Source organism: Leopardus geoffroyi, chromosome A1, assembly GCF_018350155.1.
Source record: "Leopardus geoffroyi isolate Oge1 chromosome A1, O.geoffroyi_Oge1_pat1.0, whole genome shotgun sequence".
Taxonomy (NCBI): Eukaryota; Metazoa; Chordata; class Mammalia; order Carnivora; family Felidae; genus Leopardus; species Leopardus geoffroyi.
Genome location: NC_059326.1, coordinates 7,072,537 through 7,094,635, shown reverse-complemented (window position 1 = coordinate 7,094,635; position 22,099 = coordinate 7,072,537). Strand labels below are relative to the sequence as shown.

The window sequence follows — 22,099 nt, the reverse complement described above, 5'->3', positions numbered from 1 at the left end:
AGGGTTTTTTTTTAAGTCCTATTTCTAACAAACATATATGAATATGCATTTTCATCACTATTAAGAATTTAAAAATATGTGTAGCTCCCCCGGTTTCAAAAAAGCTGCAATATTTAGTACACTTTTATATTTTTTCTCTTCCTCCCTTCTCCAGGATTTCAGCTGTGGTCAAAATCATCTAAATGTCTGAGTTTATGCTAACATTAATTTTTACATTATGCCTCTTCGATTTTAAGAATACTTTTTTTTTTTTAAACATTTATTTATTTTTGAGAGACAGAGAGAGGCAGAGCATGAGCAGGGGACGGGGGGAGAGAGAGGGAGACACAGAATCCAAAGCAGGCTCCAGGCTCCGAGCCATCAGCACAGAGCCCGACGCGGGGCTCGAACTCACAAACCGCGAGATCATGACCTGAGCCGAAGTCGGACACTCAACCGACTGAGCCACCCAGGCGCCGCATATTTTAAGAACACTTTTAAAAATCGACTACACTTAACGATCTTGTTACCATTAACGGTTTAAATTCATCTACAGCCTCTATTGTTTCTCACTGTTTCTTCTCTCCATCTTTTCTGAAGTATTTATTCTGGTCCATCGTCTCCTACTTCCCAGAGGTTCTTTAATGTCTATGTTTTGTTTTAACAGAGGAGAGACGGTGACATTGTGACCACGCCACCCTTTACCCTCACACGTGAAGGATGAGTCGGGCAGATGTGGGATTCCAGCTCGCGGTTCTTTCTTCTCGGGATCCGGGAACATCATTCCATGATCTTCCAGCATGTGGTGTTGTAGGCAAGACGTTCGGTTCTCTTTTCTTTGGTTCTCTTCTTAATTATTCTGTTTGTTTGTTTTTTGTCTTCCGTGTTTTTCTATTATTTTTTTTTTTAGAAAGAGAGAGAGAGAGAGAGAGAGAGAGAGAGAGAGAGAGAGAACCCCAAGCAGACTGCATGCTCAGCATGGAGCCCAACTCGGGGCTCGATCCCACAACCCTGGGATCATGACCTGGACTGAAATCAAGAGTCAGGTGCCCAACCAACAGAGCCACTCAGGCGCTCCTTCTTCTGTCTTGAAGCTGATAAATGTATCCATTTGACCTTGGAATTGAGAAATTTCACCAGACAATGTCTCAGTGGTTTTTTTGTTTGTTTTTTATTTTTTTCCGACTTGGCACTCCATGACCCCTTTCTCTGCACTTGGTAAAAAAGGTATATATTTTCACGGATTCTTTTTCTCCTATTCATTCTATTCTTTCCTCACGAAATTCCTATTATTCACGTATTGGTCACTCTGGATTCATCTTTTTATTCCTTCCTAGGAGTATGATTTCTAACACTTTTCTCTAATTCACAGATTCAATTTTCAGTTGAATTAGAGGTCAATGTGTCCATTCAGTAGATTTTTTTTTTTTTGTTTTTGAGACGGCGTCCATTCATGTTGGTTTTCACATCTTTTTTAAATTGCTGTGTAATATTCTTACAACAAAACACACGCTTTTTAAGGGCACAGGTCAATTGCACCAAGTGCATGCATACAACCGGTGGAACCATTCAATAAAGATTTATAGAAAACACTTCCATCACCCCAGAAAGTTCCTCGCGCCTCTTCCCAGTCAACTCACGACCCTCTCCAGAAGCCCATTGATGGTTTCTACGACCATAGCTTAATTGCCCCTATTGCAGACTTTCACATACATGAACCCGTACCACGTGAACTCTTTGGGTGTAGCTTCGTCAGTTCAACCTAATACCTTTGAAATTCACCCATGCTGGATGTTTGGACCATTACTGTAGTCCCACCACGGTTCCTTCCTTTTTATTGCTCAGCAGTATTTCCTTGTGTGGCTCTACCACACATTGTTTCCATTTCAGTGTTTTAATTTCCAAAATGTGTTTCTGTCTTATTATCGAATGGCTCTTTTCCAGGATGCTTTGCCAGTAAAGCTCTGGCTTTACTGAAGGAAAATCTGCCTGAATATTCAGAGGATGTAATAATAGCTTACAGTTTTTTACCTCTTGCTTCCTCAATCAACTGTGTTAGATTTGGAGGCCGGCATTTATTTTGATTGCTTGGAGGCTTCCCTTCCTCCAAGGTGCTGAGTGTTCCCAAATAACCAATGACTTTTTGTTGTTGTTGTTGTTGTCAGCTGCCATAGATCACGTGCCATGATAGGCAAGTGTCCAGACCTCCCTCAGCACCCCTCCGCTTCCCCAACGGGACCCCTCGCTCCCCCCAACAACTCATATCACGCGTAGCTGCAGGTGGCACAGAGCAGATTTTGCTCTGGTTTTTGTTCTTAATATGCTTGCAGAGCTCCTGTTTGCAAGCCTGAAATCCCTCGGCTCAAAATAGTAACTTTCTATTTCGCGGTAAGAGATGAAACTTACAAAATATAACTAACAAGCCTGAAAGCCCTCCACTCAGAATAGTAACTTTCTATTTTGCAGCAAAGAAGAAACTTACACAAAGTAACTAACAACCACATTACACCCAGGCTTATGTGTATATTATTCAAACAGATTGCACACGCCATGATTGTAAAGTTCCTGCTCAAAAGCGGCATCAGACAGCTGTGTGATGTTGCTACCAAAGAACGGAAGGGGTATGTCCACTACAGGTGCCCCGACTGGGCAGTGGTGTTAGGGCTGGATCTCGCCACTAATGATCACTTATGCCCTGGGACAGGTTATAAAAGGGGTAACAGCATCTCCCCCACTTTGAGGCCATCATTTGGTTGCCAGCAAAGCCTTTGCGCCGCCCCTGAAAGGCAGCTGATCAGGATCTGTGCATCGTGGAGGCTCTCTCTCCAGCAGAGAGCAGGGCCAGGGTGGGTGATGGCAGACGGCTGCGTAGTGTTGCTTTGGATTGAACATAAAGAAGCATAAGAACAAAAACAGGAAGAGCCTCTTGCTGGTCTATGGAATCTGAAATCTTCACCACGTGGCTCATGGGAATAAAGAAAAAGGCGAAGGCCAGGAAGAGGAGTCCCCCCCTGGTCTGGGCAAGTAAAACAGTGTGGCAGAAGGTGCAGGCACCTGCTGGGGGGAGGAATGGGCTGTAGAAGTGGCCGCCTCCTCCCCTGCAAGAAACCCGGGTGGAAAACACGCGGCCCGGTGCTTCCCAGACAGCTCCCGAGCCCAGCCCCTGTCCTGCTGGAGTCTGGCCTGGATGAGGCGGGTTCCGCAAGCCCCTCATGGTTGGGGAGACCTGGGGAAGGAGGCCTGGGGAGGAGACCTGGGGAGGCTCTGCCCTTGGGGAGGGGCTGGGAGTGGTCCTGACACCTTTGCCCTCCAAGACCTCCTCCCACCCTCACCTCTGTCCCATGACTGGACTAAGCTTGGGCTGGTTGGGGACACGGTCCAGTGGTTCCTCGGGAGAGCTCCGCTTTTCTTTCCCCATGTGAAACAGGAGGCTGGGTGTGGCTTGACCTTCCGGTGACCCCAGTTCCTTCCAGTTTATAGATTCCCCCCCCCACCCCCCACCCCCCCCCCCCACCGCCCTGACCGTCTCTCAGGGTTGCTATGCGTATAAAATGACACGATGCGTGGACAGGCATTGCACAGCGCTGGGTATGTAGGAAGACCACAGAGCTCTCAGTGTCTTTATTATCACATCAGAATTTCTCAACATTTCTACCTACGGTATGTTTTCCTAGTAGGTACCTGTGCCACACATTTTCCCCCATCGTTTACTTTTTTTGTGCTGTTATTTATTCCGATAAGGTAGTGAGAGAGAGTGGAGATAAACACGTGACCATTTTCTATCTTTAAACCTCAAACCAACATTATTTATCATAGTTTTTAAAATATGGCCACAACCGAGCGTCCAGCCATAGGACACTAGTTAGGTCACGGCCGTCTGGAGGATGGGATTTTAATGTGGAAAAAGACATTTCAGGGCAGGTAGAGAAAATCACCCTGAAGCAGATCTTCAAACTGCAGAAATCTGCAACAACAATGCAACAGTCTCCAATAGACACAGGGCAAGGAGGCACCCGTGTTCCCGAAGAAAGGAGGAAACGAAACGTTTTGTCTTCCCAAATGGCTTAGCAAGAGCTGACACGCTCCTTGAGCTGCAGAGCTGTTGGCTGGGGAGGAAGCCAGTCTGTTTGCCTAAGAAGCCCAGGGTTCAACGACTCAGCCACTGCTCCCCCAAATGTGACATTGGCGTACCTATCAATAACAGACGGTGGGGGTGGAGGGGGGCGACTCAAATCTCATGGCAAGAAAATGAACAAGACCCCGGAATAAAGTTATCCTGAAGGAAGAGACCCAAGGCTCATGTTCCAAGTTCGTAACAGAAGCCTGAGTATTGGTAGAGGAACCGATTTCAGGCGGTATGTGGCTCGTCTAGGAAGTGCCCCAAGACCCATACGTCTTTCCCGGTGGCTGTGACTCGCAGAACAGTGGCTGAAGAGTGGGAATATAAACTCTAAGGGGCTGGACCAGCATGTCCTGGGCGGAAGGTTACTGCCGGCTGGTGGATACAGGACTACCCTTCAACAGCGACACCTTGTGGCAGGCCCGAGGAACTGCAGAGCTGGCGAGCTGGGTCCCCAGTTCTGTTGGCTGCATATCCGGAGTCCTTTCCTCTCTTGGCGTGGGGAAAGATCAAGTGTTCTTGCAGAACTTGGCGGGGAGGTGGACAGGCAGGCAATCTTGAGAGGGATGCAAAGGACTGCGTAAAGGGCCTAGGGTGTTCTAGCAATTAACTTAAAAAAGAAGATAGAGGGGCGCCTGGGTGGCTCAGTCAGTTAAGGCAGTTAAGACCCCAACTCTTGATTTGGGCTTAGGTCAGCATCTCACGGTTGGCGAAGGAGTTCTAGCCCCCATCAGGCTCCATGCTGACATAGAACCTGCTTGAGATTCTCTCTTTCCCTCTCTCTCTACCCCCCACCCCCCCAAAAGAATACAGAAGAGGTGTGACCGTATTTTTATTCTGTGTAGAGTAAGTCTTGCAATCTACATCTGCATTTTTGGACAACCATTAAATGGACTACTATAAACCTATTCATACAATGTTTTAAGAGAATACTTAGAGATTAAAAATATACGTTAATTTTAAAAAGCAGAATATAAAACGGTCCATATGTATGATCACTTTTATTATATTTATCTGTCAAAAGTAACATCATATGAGGAAATGAAAATAAATATAAACAAGAAGTTAATTAGAAATTAGCTCTCACTTGTTCTCCTGCTGAATATAGTCCTGCCAGTGACACTGGCCTCCTTTTCACCCAAAAACTTCAGGGCCGAGGCCTCCAAACACCCTGTTTTCCGCACGGTTTGCAGCAGGGGTGAGAGGAGGCATCTTTCTCCTTCTTTCCTTTACTTCTTGCCTCGGCACCCAAGATAGGATCTTCTGTCTACATTTTTACCTCTCAGGGAGGTATTACAAAGGATGCTTCGCCCTTAGAGGGAGTGAAAAAGAATCTGATCATCGACAGTACGGGTAAGGTCACTGTGACCTCAAAACAAGACCAGGCCCCAGGCTTCCTCTCTTGTCCCTTGGATCTGTTTGCCCTCAGGGGAATGTTCTCTCTGCCTTGGTTTCCTGCCCCCACGTACCCCCTCCTGAGCGGGGGGGGGGGCTGCTCTCCCAACTCTTCCAGCTGCTGCTAAGTGGGGGGACATTCAGTTTGGGACTTTGGGAAAGGGAGAGAAAAGCCCTCACTTTGTCCAGATGTGGGCTAGTTTTCAAGCCAGCTTCATCCTTCTAAAGCCCATCCTCTGACCCTCTGGCCCTGGAGCCATTCTCGGTAGAAGCCAGGGTAACGAGTGATGGGAATCCTACCACCACCGTGCCCTCATTTACAAAACATCTAGAAGGTCCTTTTACGCTGACTCGGTGTTTCCGTCTTTGCAACTTGGTAGGTTACGTAGACCAGGAAATACTTACCTGGCCTGATTCAGGTACATGCTGCTAACAGGTGGGGAGGTGGGGGTGGGTGGGGTTCCTTGGGCCCAAGGACAGATAGGGTGCCACTCTGTGGCCTCTCTGCCCTCAGGCCCTTTCCTCCCCCCTCCCTTGCTCCCCTCAGTATCCCTGGGGCTGAAACCCGCCAACATCAGGTTCGCCTGCTTCCAGTAGGGTTTGGCTTGGGAGGCCTTGGCAGAGGACTGGAGAAGGGACGGGAGAAGCCAGGACTCTCCTCCCTCGCCTTCCACGCCCCTCCACCACTCCCTTTGTCCCTGCAGCCTGGAGGTGGTGACGACTTTTTTGCTAGTGCTAACCTCTCAGTGACTCCACAGTTTGCCATTGACCCCCTCACCAGGGAAACCAGTTTCTTATTATTTATTTCCCTCTGTTTTCAACACTTGGAGATGTGTCCCCTTTCCTAGTTGGAGCCTGACTGGTAATAAAGCTAAATGGTCGCCTTCGAGCCCAAGAGGGGAGTCATTCCAGCTGCCCAGCACTCTCAGAGGCAGACCCAGGACACCGCAGAGGGCTGTGCGTGAGAGACCCAGGAAGACATCAGAAAGAGCGCTGTGACATTTCTTCCCTGTCCCCACTGCCCCTCCCTCCCAACCTCAGATACTGGTGTCACATTCTACTTCTCCGAGGCCTTGTCCTGAGCTGGCTCTTCATTAATTCCTCTGAAAATGTTGCCTGATGATTACTTAAGAATTAGCCAGTTTCCAGAACTTTTATAGAGGAAATAAAATGGGGTTTTTTTTTTTTTCCTGCTTAGTCATACGGTCTCCTATAGGTGTTTTGAAAGAATGTAAAAGGGAAAGTAAGAATCAATTATAATTCCAGCTATTCAGAGGGAACCTCTTTAATACTATGGTGACCACGTGTAGCCTTTTTTTCTTTGATGGCCCGTGTGCACAAGCATGTGTGCTTATCGCTTGTATACGGTTCTGTGCCCTCGCTTTTATCGCCTGGGAAACAAAGACTCCTGGAAGCCGGAAAATCCCCCCCCCCCCACCCCCAGTGCGTGAAATTTACTCAAGGTAACGAACACCGATTGAGCGCTCGCTCCCTCCTAAGGGCTGGGATTGTGCTGGTACAACGCAAGAATGGGTTTGGAGACAGACTGCCCGGCAGCACATACAGAATCCGCAAGAGTGGCCCGTGTGTGCGTGCAGATCAAGTGACAAACGGAAGGCACGGCATTGGGGGGAAGTGGAATAGCGCTATGGGGGTGCCCGCCCCCGCGCCCCCCCCCCCCCCCCCGTCTGCCTCGTTCTTACCTGGCATAGAGATAAAGCATGCTGTCCCAGAAGAGAAGGCAGGGGTGGAAACCGTGCCTCCGGCCTCTCCCAAGCAGAATACACCCCCATCTGGAAGACACGGGTCCTCAGTAAGAAGGGTCTTTTGCCACGAGCGCGTCCTCTACGCGGTTTATTTTGTGTTCTACCTAGTACCTGGCCCATCTCCCCGGTAGTAAGCATAGCAGTGCGCCCAGTGTGCTACAGACAGAGGCCAGAGAACTCCCTTGGGATCCCGGGGCTTCTTAATCCAGTTGGAGTTAATCTCAGCTTCATCTCGTGTGGGTTTTGTTTTTAATTGAAAAAAAAATAAATAAATAAATAAAGCCTCTTAGATGTGGATAGTGCCAACAGCAATGTGCAGCAGCCAGAGGAGAGGTGAATAAAAATCCCACCTCCTTGACAAAGATGCGGGGATCCCCCTCCCCCCACCGAGAGCTTTTCTTTTCCGTGAAATGTTTCAGAGGGAGGCCAGGGGGATGACCCGGGAGATATTATGTTAATGAAAAGCAGGATAAATGCTCGAAACGATTTGCATAGAAGGAACCTGACCCAGCCGATGCTTGAAGAGGAAGTCCCAGTGGAGATGTCCCACATAATGGGCCTTCCTTTGTCCGCCCCGAAAGGGGGGGTGGGGAGCGTCTGAATCTAGAAAAACGACTTGGCCGTTCCTGTCCCCCAGCCAGCGCTCACAAGGCCCCACACCAGCGTGGGCGATCCGTGCAATCGCTCCGCGGTCGTCTGTGTGTTTGCACTAATGTTTGCTCTAGTAACACCCAGTGAGCCCGCGGAGCCCGGGGAAGTTCTGGGCTCGGGCCCAGCCTGCCCAACGCGGGGCAGGGGGGAACAGGGAAGGGTGTCGCCAACCGCTGGCTGCCTCCCCCAGTCACGGGGAGCCTTCCTCAGGGAGGCAGTAGTTCAGTGCCGAGGTGCCAAACTCCAGGGAGGTTTCCAGCCTCCCTCCCACCCTCTACTTCTCCACCCCGTCCCCGGCTGACATCAGCATCCAAGGCTGGGAATAGCGTCCAGCAACGGAATCGATGATGGAGACCAGGCAGGGGGTTCAGGACTTGCAAAGGGGGGCCTCTGGACCTCCTAAGGTGCCCAGAGTTTCAGAGCCTTCCCGCCATCCTCTCTCTCATGCGAGCTAGGATGATTTGGGGGTGCTTATAGAAGCAAACGTGTCCGGGCCCTTAGACTGGGAGACAAGAAGGGCAATGCCACGGCCGGGCGCCTCCTACGGGGGCAGCTGGCGGGCGCTTTGTGGCCTTGATTCTCCCAACACAGCTGCCACATTCATGCTGCTGCAGGGGAGGAAGCTAAAGCTCAAAGCTCAAAGGTCATCCGAAGGTCAAAGCTCAAGGTCATCCAAGCTACCGGTCAGGTCTGCGGCAGCCCGCGTGCCTCAGGGCTCCCTCCCAGGGTCCTTCCTTCATTCTGTTCTCACGTGCTGAGTACCTACCGCCTGCCGGGCGTGCCACAAAGCGCCCGGAAGACAGAGGTAAACAAAACCCTACCTTGCAGTCTAGCAGCGGAAACCAGTCTCACACGGATCCAGATGCGTGATGACAGGTGCAAATGGCACCAAGCGGGAACCGGAAGGTGCCCTGCGAGAGGAGAGCTGCCCTCCTGATTTGGATGGGACCCCAGGGGCGGTGACGTTATGGCAGGGACTGCAGGGTGAGTGGCCCAGGGGAGGAGGGCGGGAACGGCCGCCCAGACAGAGACCCCGCCCGTACCTGGAGGAAGTGAGCTCAGCAGCGGGCCCCAGGGGTGATGTCCCAGGGACGCAGGGTCAGTGAGACAGTTCTGGAGAGGGAGCACAGCCTCACCAGCTTGTTAAAGATTTGGGAGGTTGTCCCACCTTTCAGGAATGTAAGCAGATTAGCACTTCAGGAAGAACATTCTAACACCACCCAAATGTCCACTGACGGACGAGCAGGTCCACAAAACGTGGTACATCCACACAGTGGCGTGTTTCTCAGTCGTAAAGAGGAAAGAAAATCTGACATCTGCCACCTGGGTGAACCTTGGGGACGTGACGCTAAGGGAAATAAATCCGTCACAAAGGGACAAATACGTATCTGAGATACCCAAAGCAGTCAATTCATAGACAGAAAGGAAGATGTTGCCGGCCAGGGGCTGGGGAGGGAAGGGGGTGGGGAGTCCTTCTTTCATGGGAACAGAGTTTCAGTTTGGGCAGACAAAACAGTGCTGGAGATGCGTGGTGGCCACGTGGCTGAACGTGTCTAACACCACTGAACTGTGCATTTAATGTGGCTAAATGGGAAGTTTCGGGTACTGTGGACTTTACCACAGACAAACAAAAGAACATTCCAAGTGCCCAAGGGAGAGCAGATTAGAAGGACGATGGGACAGCTACGCAGCTTTTCAGTCGTTCAGGTCAGAGGTGCTACTTCAGGGATCCCCCTGGCCGGAAACCTCTCCGCCTAAAACTCACCAGGGGAATTTTCCAGAATGTCTGCCTCATGTTTGTCTTGATGAGGACTGTGGTGGGCTTCTGTACAGATCCACCGGTGGGGCGGGGGGGGGGGGGGGGGGGGAGGGTTGCTGCCTGCAATGTGAAGCCCACAGTTGTGTGACATCTGAGCCAGAAACCTTCGAGGATGGAACCCAGCCTGTGGCCACCATCCCCCACGAGTCACCTGGGGCATGTCCTCTCTGCAGGGGTCGAGCTTTGCCGACGTAAATGTGAAAAATGGCCGAAGGATGCTGGGCAGGACCCAGTGCACGGTGGGCGTGGGGAGATTTGGCTTCCCCACCCTTCACCAGGCCTTCTTGGGTCTCCTTCCAGGAGGAAGACGTGCCCCAGGGCCCTCCCCCTGACTTTACCAGATCAAGGTCTGGGGCATGTCCTGATGGTGGCCCCTTCCCCAGGCTCTTCCGGTGGGGAGCACTGAGGCTGGCCTCCGCGCAGTGAGGCAGTTATGTAAGGGGAAGAGGGGGGTGAGTACATCTATGAGGCCTGTTCTTATAGAAGAATAATGTTCGGACTCACAAGCAAGCATATTCCTTTTAGAACTGCACCCCTCCCCATTCAGACAAAGCCACAAGGCTCTCTTTGTTTCAGGGGTGGATGAACCAGCAGAAACGCACAGCCTCCAGGAGTCCGTGCCTGCCTTTCCATTTCAGAAACCAAAGCATGTGTGTCTCAAGGGCCAAGGTCATGAAGAATGCAAGGCTTAATCACCAGATTTAGCAGAAAAGTGAGCAATCAGAGGCAGTTTTCCGTGCACCGGGGGAGTGAGTGAGCGATTCTGCTGAGGAGAGAGAGGAGTCTGGGGGCTTGAGTCCCTCACCACCCCGTTCTGTGACCACGCGTAGGTCAAGTCACATTGGGGGCTGCGGTTTCTCATCTGTGGCCAGGGGTCCTGCACTCCCCGCCCCAAGCCAGCTGGTTGTCCCTACACCCCGACGCCGGAAAACCCTCCACTGAGTCATCTCCCCCAGCTGGGACATCCTGAGCATCTCCGGAAGGACTTTGCTTCCTCCATGTTCCAGGCGAATTCCTGTCTCCCCACGGATGCTGACTTTGCCAGGAGAGGGTGTGGGGTGTGGGGTAGTGGCTGGCTTGCGAACTGGACGGAGGTGGGCTTAGAATTCTGAGGCCATTGCTTTTGGTGTTGTGACGTCTGAACCCCGATTCCTCATCTGCAAAACGGAGACCCTGGCAGGCCCCTCATAAGGATGAGAAATGTCGTGGAAGGGACCCGGCACCCGTACACAGTGGACTTCGAGCGTGATGGCTCGACATAAGAATTAGAAGAATAAGAATCGTGATTAATATTATTATCGTTTGCCATTATTGGGGGAGAGATTCTAGCTTTACGTACAGGTTAAGAGGGGCTTCTTGTGTTCAAGTGGGTTTTGAGGACCATCGTCCTAAAACAAAATGCACTACAGAGCTCCGCGTGGCAAAACTGGGGCGTAGGAAACTGACTCAAAAGGAGCAGATATCACCAGTAGTAGTGATCTTACGTAGCGGATCCTTCTTCAGATGAGATCGAAAGCTCTTTCCACCAGGTAATCGTAGTGTCTTCTCTTGTGAAAAGACTGTCTCAGCTCCTGGGTTCTGTGCCCACAAAGCCGGGCTCCCAGCTTAAGCCCAAGGGCGGCCACTTCAGAAGGAGCGTCTTGTTTCCAGTAAACAAGGCAGCGTTCACCTCTGGGGTCTCCCCGACCCACGGTGTGGCCGTTCCTGGGGGCTGGGGTTCCCACAGAGACACCGGTGGTTAATGTGCGTTTGGGCATCCGGCTGTCCAGAGACAGCCATTCTGGAAGGTCTGGTGACCACCGTGGAAGGATGATGCTGCAGCCCTCGCCCAAAGGGCTGTGCTTTGCTCCCCAGGAGAGCAGGGCGGGGGGGTAGGACCCTCCCGCCAGGTGAGTCCTGAGCAGACTTTCTCACACCCCAACACACATTCCGATTCTGCAGCTCTGGGGGACAGCCCAATGGCCTGCATTTGCAGCAAGCCCCCGGGGGGGGGGGTGCCAATGCCACTGGACCCAGTGACCTCACCCGGGGACACCAGCTCTTCCTCGAGAATCTCAGATGCGGACCCTAGAGTTGCCTCCACCATGTTGCAGAGACCATGACAAGAGGCAGCTGGTTTGTCCCCAATCCCGTCCTTGCCAGCCACACCTGATGTCATAATCACACGGTTTAATTAAAGATTACATACAACTGTTGAAATAACGACCGCAGAAAAGGCAATAAAACCCAAGTTGAAAATCTCCGTAAAAGTGAGTCACTAAAAATAAAGGCTATTGAAATCGATGTAGTGAGATAACTATAAACACCTGGGGTGGGAGGGATCTAGATGATTCCGCATTCCTGTTCCTCCCCAGATGGCTTTAGCTGCTCATAGCACATGTGGAGTGAACGTGGCTGCACACAGGACAATGTGGCTCTCGAGGCAGTGGCTCGTGCTCAGAAAAAGGCTTGGACTCCACAGGAAAGGCTGCGAAGAAAAGTAACTGGGGGCAGCTGGGTGGCTCAGTCGGTTGAGCGTCAGACTTCGACTCGTGTCACGATCTCACATTTTGTGGGTTTGAGTCCCGCATTGGGCTCTGTGCTGATGGCTCGGAGCCCGGAGCCTGCTTCAGATTCTGTGTGTGTGTCTCTCTCTCTGCCCCTCCCCTGCTTACTCTCTCTCTCTCTCTCTCTCTCTCAAAAATAAATAAACATTAAAAATTTTTTTTAAAGAAATGTAACTGGATTTTTTAAGTAAAAATAAATACTGGATTTGAAATACGTATTTTTTAAAATCTCTGGTTCCAACTGAATTACAGGGGAAGGATTCCCTTGTATCACTTCAAAAAGCAAGTTAATATTCCCATGTATCATAATGTAGTACAATAATTGATTTTTGCTGTCATTAATTCTTGCCCCATTACGTTGTTTGTAAGTTTTCCAAAAATCATGCGACAATGAACACTTTTCAGGCATACAGTTTTTTGCTCCTTTTAAAAAAAAATTTTTTTTTAACGTTTATTTATTATTGAGACAGAGAGAGACAGAGCGTGAGCAGGGAGGGGCAGAGAGAGAGGGAGACACAGAATCTGAAGCAGGCTCCAGGCTCTGAGCTGTCAGCACAGAGCCGACGCGGGGCTCGAACTCACAAACCATGAGATCATGACCTGAGCGGAAGTCGGATGCTTAACCGACTGAGCCACCCAGGCGGCCCTCCACTTCCTTAATATTAATCTAACCCGCATAACTTAGTGGCTTAAAATGACCAGCATGTCATTATTTCTCGTGGTTCTGAGGGCTGACCAGGGCTCAGCTGGATGGTTCTTCTGCTGGTCTCATTTGGGGCCTTCCATTCAGCTGCAGTCAGCAAGCACCTGGGCATGTCCTGAGAACTTGGTGTGAAATCTCCAGGCTTCTGGCAAATAAACTGCTGAGCGAGGCATGGGGAGGAAGGCGGAGAACTCAGACGTGAGAGCAGGAAAGATTGCTTTTAAATATTAATTTTTTTATCTTTATTTATTTTTGAGAGAGAGAGAGAGCGAGCATGAGCGGGGCAGAGGCAGAGCGAGAGGGAGACACAGAATCCGAAGCAGGCTCCAGGCTCTGAGCTGTCGGCACAGAGCCGGACGCGGGGCTCGAACTCACGGACCAGGAGATCATGACCTGAGCCGAAGTCGGACGCTCAGCTGACGGAGCCACCCAAGGCGCCCCTAAAGATTGCTTTTAAGCTCAAACATTTCCATCTACACCTTTCCCCTCAGCTCCCCCCACCCCCAGTTATGTGGGAGGGATGAGGGATAAAGCATCACAGACAAGAGTCAGAGTGTGGACCCAAACCCCAAGACATGGACGGATTCCCAGGGCGCAGAAGTCCTTATGTAATTTATTCCAAGAACCTTGCTTTAGCTAGAAATGAAAAGGATCCCAGCTTCCCCCTGAAGCAGTGGGAGTAGAAAGCTCATGTGAAAGCTTTTGTTCCGAATTCGTTCTGATCCCCACATCTGGGTGTGCAGTCAGTAATTACTTCCTTTTTTAAACACCACTTCAGCAAAGCTGGAGTGTCACCAACAGAGGAGGCAACTCTGAAACGGAGACCAAAAATGTATAAATAGCCCCTCTGAAAGCACAACAAAGGCTGGGCTGTGACCTCCAGGGAGGAATCCCTATTTCAAATGAGGCTCGGTGCTTCTGGAAACATAATTCTGTCTCATCAGCCGGCCCCGTCCCCGCCCTCTGCTGCGCTGTTCCCTCCACATTTCACACCTCCTTTTCGCCAGCTTCCTCCCACCTCCCACCTCCAAACAAAAGAGCGGGAGGAGGAAAAGCTCAACTACAATTCCAGAAGGTCTCCAGCAGCAGGCCACCGTCCCGGGCTCTCCGGTGAGAACTTCTGGAAGGAATGGGGGGACTTCGCAGAGAGCTCTGGTGTCAGCCCTACTTTTAGGAAGTCAGCAGAGGCTTAAGGATGTCATGAGAAGCAGGTGCCTGGGTGGCTCAGCGAGTGAAGCTTCCTCAGGTCGTGATCTCACAGGTCGTGATCTCAGGTTTTGGCTCAGGTCGTGATCTCACAGTTTGTGAATGGGAGCCCCACATCAGCCCACACTGATGGCGCAGAGCCTGCTGGGGATTCTGTCTCCCTCTCCCTCTGCCCCCCCACCATGTACACACGCATGCGTACATGTGACCTCCCTCCCTCTCTCTCTCTCTCTCTCAAAATAAATAAATAAACTTGAAACAAAAAAAGAAGAGTTCCCATGATTAACCAATCCCCCTCCCCTCTGCTGATCTGAAATTCTCCCGGGATGTACAAGGGCAGAGAGAAGGTGAGACACGTTAGGGGGGAAAGACGGCGGGACGACAGGGAGAGGATCCGTGGCCCCGGTGGTGAGGCCACATCAGGGACCACCACACGTGGCTGCGCCCCCCTCCCGGCCCCAGCCACTGCCACCTCGGTTGCCGTCCTGCTTCAGGCTTCCTTCTCGGGCGGACATCTAATACTTATGCAACGTTGCAGCTACGCGTTAAACTTCTTTATGTCCACCGGGCAGAGGAACGAGCAGAGACAGATGAGTTCAACACGCTGGCCAACGTGACAGCTGACAGCTGGCCAGGCTTGAAGCCCAGGCTCTTTTCCGCTTTGGTGGGGACACGCTGAGCCAGGAGAACTGCTCGGGGCTCCCCCTTCTAAGAAAGCGGGAATCGGAGCCTCTCATGTGAGCTTGTCCGTGTCCCGGGGTGGGCAGGCAGTAGCAGGCACTGCAAAGTTGGTGGGCCACTTCGGCTCAGGTCATGATCTCACGGTCCGTGGGTTCGAGCCCCACATCGGGCTCTGTGCTGACAGCTCAGAGCCTGGAGCCTGCTTTGGATTCTGTGTCTCCCTCTCTCTCTGACCCTCCCCCGTTCATGCTCTGTCTCTCTCTGTCCCAAAAATAAATAAACGTTGAAAAAAAAAATTAAAAAAAAAAAAAAAGAAGGGGCCCTGAAATCCCATTTCTAACATCCCAGAGGCTGCTGGTCCACAGGCCGTACTTTGAGTAGGGCTGGTTTACGCAGTGGCTCTCCTCTTGCTGTCACACCCAGAAGTGAGAAAAGACTCAGAAGTATTTCCAGGGAACGAACACCTGGATCAGGAGATTAATGATAGCTCACCTTTGTGGATTGCTTTCTCGTTTCAAACATGTCTTGATAGGTCTCATTGGATCCTTGCAAGTCTGTGACATCATGAGCCCATTTTACAGATGAAGAAGCAAGGGTCTAAAGGATCACAATCAATTGCTCTAGGAAGCACAGCAGATAAAATACGGAGTCAGGAAACACATCCAGGCCCCCTGACCCTCGCTGGAAGTCCTCCGCACTGAACACGGGGAATTTTCGGCATAAAGTAAGTAGTGATATAAAGATTACCTCGTGCTGACTGCTTTGCAGTATGGCCTTCCCAGCAGTGTTTGTGAGAGGGGAAGGAAGTTCTGAGATTATCCTTCACTTTAAGCAAGATTTAGTCATACAATCAGTTTAATACTAGTAATAAATTACCATTAAAGCATTATTAATAAATAGCATACCACAATATGATTTTAGCTACCGCTTGACAAGCTGCAGATGTGGGTTCATACGTGTGCGTTTTGGTACATATTATGCCATTATTGCTGACACGTGACCTGAAGGCATTCAGCCCCCAGGCTGGGGTCAAGTGGGAGCTGTGGGGAGCCTTCATTCAGGCTAGGACTCCTGGGTGTTGAGGCTCAGTTTTCTGACCCAGAATTGTCCTTCTCAAAACCAAGATAGAATCCCTCCGTCCGTAAGACCAGAGAGGAGTCATTCTTGAAAAGGATGATTAAGGGAGAATTTGCAAAGCATCTCTGACCCAGCCCTTGTCGTGGAGGTAGGTCAAGAGCCCAAGGGTCCCTGGGGAGAGCGTGGCTCGGACAGCCAGAGGAGCAGGACGGGAGATGACAGCCACTTCTTGCTGGCTGAGCACCTCACTGTCTCTCCACCCCCCCCCCCCCGGCCCCCTGCCGTGATACCAGCCCTTGGCCGGTCAGCCAGGTTACTGACTGTTACAGCATCACTCCCAAGAAGGCACTGAGGCTGAAAATTAGGCAGTCCGAGAACTCCACACAGCGCCAGGCTGCCTCCGAGGGCGTGCCACTGGTCTCAGCCATCTGTACACCAGCTCCAAGTACCCGGCTCTGGGAAGCCACTTCCCGGGCTCGATTCCAGCCCGTCCTGTCCTCACTTGGCCCCGGGACCTTTTTCTCACTGCTAGCGCTTGACTGGCAAATCCTTTCCGTGCCTTCGGTGCCGCAAACTCCGCACAGATTTCTGCTCTGCAGCTTTCCTAATGGTTGTGTGTGCTGCCCCCCTCAGGAAACCCAGGGGTCCCCTGTCACAGAATGAAGGACAGAATGCACCACCCCGTTGGGGTCCTTTCCGCAGGAGCCTGACTCCTGTTCGGTATCGTATCTTCAGGGCGTATAAAAATAATTCGATAGTAACACCGTCTTGTGACTGAAACCCTTAAACCGGCAAGACAAGCCTTTCCTTAAAGAGTTGAGCGACAGAATTGAAATCCTGGACTCTAGAAGCCTATTCTCCACCTCCAGCTTCTACAAGACATCTCAGACACTCAAGCACTTTGGACATGAAGGGTCAGCTCTGACCCGGCCTCCTCTCGTGAGAATATTTCAGACCATTGGTAAAAATAAGAAACCTCTATTCTTATTAGAATAATGGAATAATAAGCTTTCCTGTTGGGAGTAATGGACCGGTAAGCTTTATACCGGTTATATATATACTGGTAAGTTCATACTGGTTAATTTGTAAAAGAGATTCCATTTACACACGGGCTGAAATTACAACATATCAGTCACCGAAATCGATTCATAGACAGCCTAACGCGAAATTTAGCTGTGTTTTGGTCTTCATTTTACATAATAGTCTATCAGCGGTGGCCAAAACGATACTTTACCGTTATGATTGTATTTTTTTAATTACTAAGGCCAAGCATAAAATCTGAGCGCCCTCGATCCCACGAGATACTGACACACTGGGGAAAATACATCTCTACCTACCTACCTACACAGAAATTGAAACAAATATAAGCAGTGCTTCTGCACAAGAGTGATTTTAGAAAATAGAAATGCCGTTCCTATTGAATTCCGCAGGAAGTATTTCACAATTGATCGAGACAAAGTAAATGCCATACTGAGAACAGAGATTTGGTAAAATGACAATCTTATTACATAAGATTTTCCTAGAAGTCTTTGTGTTACTTTATTATTAAATCAGTATTTTCTTTTGTTTTTTTTAAAAAATACCTTTATTGATATATAGTACTGATACATACCATAATACTTACATTCCATCCAACTGACCTATTTTAAGTGTACAATTCAATGAGCTTTAGCAAATGTACAGAGTTAGGCAACTGGCACCACAATCTAAGTTTAGACCATTTCCATCACCCCAAAAAAAATCAAAACCCTTTTCTAGCGATAATTATTCCCTATCCTCACTCCCTGCCCTAGGCAACCATTACTCAACTTTTGGTCTCTGAATATTTGCTGTTTGGGGGTAATTCATATAAATAGGAAAATGGTAAGTGTTTTTCTTTGTCTGGCTTCTTTCACTGACCATAACGTGTCTGAGGTTCATCCATGTTGTAGCACAGGCCAGTCCTTTGTTCCTTTTAACGGCTCAATACTATTCCATTGTATGGATATGCCACGTTCTGTTTAACCATTCTTTAGTTGATGGGTATTCGGGTTATTTCCACATTTGGACTATCGTGGATAGTGCTGCTACGAACACTCACGTACAAGTCTTTGTGCGGACGTGTGTTTTAATTTCTCCTGGTTAGACACCTAACCAATGGAATTTTTGGATCCTGTTGTAAGTCTATGTTTAACTTCTAAAGGAACTTTTAAACTGTTTTCCAAAGTAGTCGCACCATTTTGCATTCCCAGCGGCAACTTAGAAGGGTACCGGTTTTTCCATATCCTTGCCAACACTTGATATCGTTTTCTTTTTGATTCTAGCCATTCCAGGGGGTAAGAAAAGGGAGCTCATTGTGGTTTTGATTTGTATTTCTCCCTGAATTTTTGAATCCTTAAACTCATCCAAGGTCAACATTTAAGACTTTATGAATGCTTTTTTGGGGGGGGGGGGAGGGGATCACACTCCCATTTTGAAGTCATCAACTCTGTTGCCTTGAAATGATATGAAATACAAAAGGTATACAAATCCATAGACTACTTGTAATCAAGATTCACTCAATCAGAGAAAGCCTAAAAAAATTACACAATGCTACACGTATTAAGAAGAATGGATTGGGGCGCCTGGGTGGCGCAGTCGGTTAAGCGTCCGACTTCAGCCAGGTCACGATCTCGCGGTCCGTGAGTTCGAGCCCCGCGTCAGGCTCTGGGCTGATGGCTCAGAGCCTGGAGCCTGTTTCCGATTCTGTGTCTCCCTCTCTCTCTGCCCCTCCCCCGTTCATGCTCTGTCTCTCTCTGTCCCAAAAATAAACGTTGAAAAAAAAAAATTAAAAAAAAAAAAAAAAAAAAGAAATGTGAGGCACACGTACCTTTACCTCCATTATCCCACATTATTCTGTTGCATGCCTCATATTTATGATGCATCACTTCTAAACTATAATAAAGTTGCAGTTATAATTACACATGGGTCCATTTTATGATGTCAGGTTTGGTTTTTTTCACCGTGAGCGTTACTACCAAAACCTTTGACCAAGTCAGTCATAAAAGGCATCAATTACGTACAGAAAATTAAAGAAATCGTTAGACTGGGTTTTCTACTGTGCTGGGAACTTTCTGCCTTAGAGGTAGCAAGGGGAACCCAACATTACACATGTGTGATCATTTAATAATCCTTTTGAAAGTAATGATGATGATTATATGGGGTGTAGGCTATAATGATAGAGCCCCTAATGTAGTAATTAATACAAGGAAACTCAAAGCCCCCGTTGTTACTCCTCTTTAAGACAGTGGTTACTATCCTTTTATGATATTTTTCACAGATTGTTTAGACTGTCTATGCTTCTTTTTTTAAGCTTGTTTGTTTGCTTGTTTATTTATTTAGAAAGAGACGGAGCACAAGTTGGGGAGGGCAGAGAGAAAGAGGGAGAGAGAGAGAGTCCCAAGCAGGCTCTGCCGTGCCAGCGCAGAGCCCGACGCGGGGCCCGAACCCACAAACCATGAGATCATGACCTGAGCCGTAATCAAGAGTCAGGCGCTTAACCTACTAAGCCACCCAGGCGCCCCCAGACTTTCTCCGCTTCTAATTCAGGAACGGTAAATCAATCACTACAGTAGCAAGCACGGAAGTTTGTTTCAACAAAAGATGCCTCCTTCTTTTGTGCTTCCCATAGTGGTTTAGAAAGGCTCCTCCTACAGAGCCTGGAGCCTGTTTCCGATTCTGTGTCTCCCTCTCTCTCTGCCCCTCCCCCGTTCATGCTCTGTCTCTCTCTGTCCCAAAAATAAATAAACGTTGAAAAAAAAAATTTTTTTTTTTAAATAAAAAAGAAAGGCTCCTCCTACAACCATAATAAAATACCTAGCAGTCTCTTATTAAGTACTCTCACCTCGGAGCCAGAGAAAAAGGGAAGGGAAGCCGCTACGAGACACGAAGTCCTGCACCAAAGCTCATACACCTTATCCAAGAGAGTCTGCTTTCTCTGATTCCAGAGACTGTTTGAAAAGGCTCCGTTGTGTATTTGACAGCCCGCAACTAGTCAGCAAATATTTAATGCACACTAAAGGGGTGCGGGCCTTAGGCTGGCGCTAGAACAACCTCGGCAAGGGTGTGTCCCTGCCTCTCAGGGGCTGACAATGTCGAGGGCAGGAAATGCCAAGTATTCAAGCAACTGTATGCGGAGGCAGAGAAAAATGCATGCTACAGAATAAACATACATCAGATGGCAGGGGTCACCCAGTTGTGCTAAGGGAAGGCTTCATGGAAGAGGGAGCATTTGGGCTAGGGCTGGAAACGTGGCTCTGTACTCCAGGCAGAAAGTAGGGCACGAACAGGCACAGAGGCAGGACAGCACAAAATGCGGTTCGGGACCAGCAAGTCGGCGGTGGTGGTGGAGGAGGGAGAGTCAAGCTACAAACATGTCTGGTTGCACTGAACAGAACGTTATCGTAAGAAAATCCACCTAACAGGTATCTGCAGACGGGAAATGCAGACCGGTGGACTCCACGGGGACCGGAATTGGGAAGTTAGAAATGAAGGCTCCTACCCCATTTTCCACGGAGCCCCACTCTCTCCTGCTTTTCTGCGTGGTTCTTCCTGCATGTCTGTTTCACCCTCCTGCCTCTCTCTGCAGACCAGCCCATCGGCATGAAGAACGCCAGCACGCGCGTGGCGTGAGCCTGACTTGTGAAATAAACAACTTTGAAAGACTTTTTGTCCCAGTCACGTGTTGTCAGGAGCAATATAAAAGCTTGTGTCTCTCGCACGGTCAGTAAATCCAGAGGCACGGCGTGCTGGGGTGTCAGGGCCCAGGCTCCTCCTATCTCATTGCTCTGCCAGGCGTGGTTTCCATTGCAACAAGCCCCCCCTGCTCCAGATGCCATCCAAGCTCCAGCCATCATGTCCACCTTTCAGCCGACAGAAGGGAAGAAGGGGAGGAGAGCACACTCTCCTTCTGAGGACACTTTCTGGAAATGGCACGAACCACAGCTGCTTATTTAGGATGACCATGGGATGTGCCAGGTCAGAGTGAAAGAGGTTTATGCTGGGATGGCAGGCATAAACTAGGACCCCCCTGCAGCTACGGGGAAGAAGTTATATATGAGCAGGTATACACAGATTCCACTGGCCAGAACTTGGTCGCGTGGCCGCAGCTGTCAGGGAGGCTGCACATACCCTCCTTACCCCGTGCAGCCATGTGCCCGCTGGAACCCGGGAAAAGGCAGGATGAATATCCAATTAGTATCTGTCTCTGCCAGAAGTACCCTTTGACACCCAGCAAATTCCCTGGTTGGAATGTGTAAGTTGTCACAGTCTGTGGACGAGATTCTTGTAGGTCAGTCTTCTCCCCTAGTGCAACCAGGTGTGGACAGGAAGAGGGAACGAGGGCAGGAATTTGGGTCTGGATGGCTCCCCTTTCAGGGGCGGAGGAAGGGGCCTGGGCAAAGCAGGCAAACTGACTGACCTGTCAACTCCAGGAGGTTACAGATATATTGAAGAGGGTGGTAAATGCTAGAGCAGACGCTCACAATCCAATTGAGCTGGTGGATGAGGGAACCCGCCAGAAGGAAATGGGGGGGGGGGGGCGCTGAAGCTTTACTCAAACAAGGTTAGCCCGGCTGCAGTGTGAGGGCTGATTTGGAACAAGGACATTTGGAGAGCAGCAGTCTCCTTAAACAACCCCTGCATTAGGCCAGGTGAGATGGAACTTGACTTTGAGCAGAACGTGAGAAGGTGGGGAGAACTAGAAAGCTAGGTGGCAGGGTACCAACAATAAGGGGACACTGACAGTATTATGGCAAGAGAGGAGTGAGAAAACCTATGACAAGCAAAAGTTTCAAGTTCAAAACGACTGCAGTTTGGTACAGTGGCACTTGATACAGGCACGACTGTATTACACAGCACCATATAACAATGGACGGTCATAATGATGCCCTTGTTCTTTTTTAAAAAAAAATTTTTTTTTCAACGTTTATTTATTTTTGGGACAGAGAGAGACAGAGCATGAACAGGGGAGGGGCAGAGAGAGAGGGAGACACAGAATCGGAAACAGGCTCCAGGCTCTGAGCCATCAGCCCAGAGCCTGACGCGGGGCTCGAACTCATGGACCGCGAGATCGTGACCTGGCTGAAGTCGGACGCTTAACCGACTGCGCCACCCAGGCGCCCGATGCCCTTGTTCTTT

The 22,099-nt window shown here is 49.7% G+C and overlaps 1 long non-coding RNA gene across 2 annotated transcripts; it reads right to left on the bottom strand.

Moving 5' to 3' along the window:
* Positions 1-4,918: 4,918 nt before the first annotated feature.
* On the bottom strand, positions 4,919-8,879 carry LOC123596215. Of its 2 annotated transcripts, XR_006711871.1 has the most exons (3): positions 8,733-8,879; positions 7,198-7,287; positions 4,919-5,411 (listed from the first exon to the last, which is right to left on the bottom strand). It is a non-coding gene; the product is annotated as an uncharacterized LOC123596215 (long non-coding RNA). The 2 variants fall into 2 exon arrangements; XR_006711678.1 differs by having other exon boundaries at positions 4,919-7,287.
* Positions 8,880-22,099: the final 13,220 nt, after the last annotated feature.